Source organism: Eimeria mitis, genomic scaffold (assembly GCF_000499745.2).
Source record: "Eimeria mitis Houghton genomic scaffold, Emh_scaff3738, whole genome shotgun sequence".
In the NCBI taxonomy this organism is placed as follows: Eukaryota; Apicomplexa; class Conoidasida; order Eucoccidiorida; family Eimeriidae; genus Eimeria; species Eimeria mitis.
Window position 1 is genome coordinate 4827 of NW_013572078.1, and position 822 is coordinate 5648.

Here is an 822-nt window from a genome sequence, read left to right on the forward strand (position 1 = left end):
TTGCTGCAGCTATGTCAATGCTTGGTGATCCGTGTACGCTGTGACCCGAGCGCCGCGGAGAAGATGACGCCATTTGTCTAAGGCTGTGATAAGAGCGAGTAATTCCTGGTCGTAGATAGAATACCGCTGTTGTGTGGGACTCATTACTTGGCTGAGAAATCCCACAGGTTTGGCATCCTGTTCCAGAACTGCCCCGATGGCATATCCGGACGCGTCCGTGTAGAGCTTATATGGTTTAGAAGGATCCGGGATATGCAATGTTGTATACTCAGAGAGGAGTTGTGTAGTGCACTAGCACTACAAGTAAATGCTAATAATACGGATAGATAAATTAGAAGATATAAGGAGCGAGGACGAAATAAGTATGACGGAAACTATTAATCCGAGCCTATTTAGCCTAATCTAACAAGTAGTCTGACACATTACCATAATAGCAGATTTAAGGGGAGAACGGGGGCAGGCACAAGGTAGCCAGGGACGGCCGCACCCCGCGGCGAGCGGCCCTTGTGAGCTTGCAATGAAAAGGGGCGAGGGCCCGTGTGCGGGACAGTTCTTTGAACTGGGAAAACGAGGAAATCTATTTTACTTGAACTGAATTTTGACTAATAATCCTCTGTCACGAGAGATCTATCGCGTCACAGTCCGCAACCTGATAGGGACTAAGTTAGGAGAACACCCAGAGGTCAAGGTCATTACAAGTTGCTTAAGGCGCCGTACGGCTGCTGTGTGTTTTTCTGTCCAGGTGAATGTTGCGTTCTTTCGGGTTAAGTCAACTAGAGGTCTTGCTACTTCAGCAAACGTAGGTCCCATAAACATGCGGCA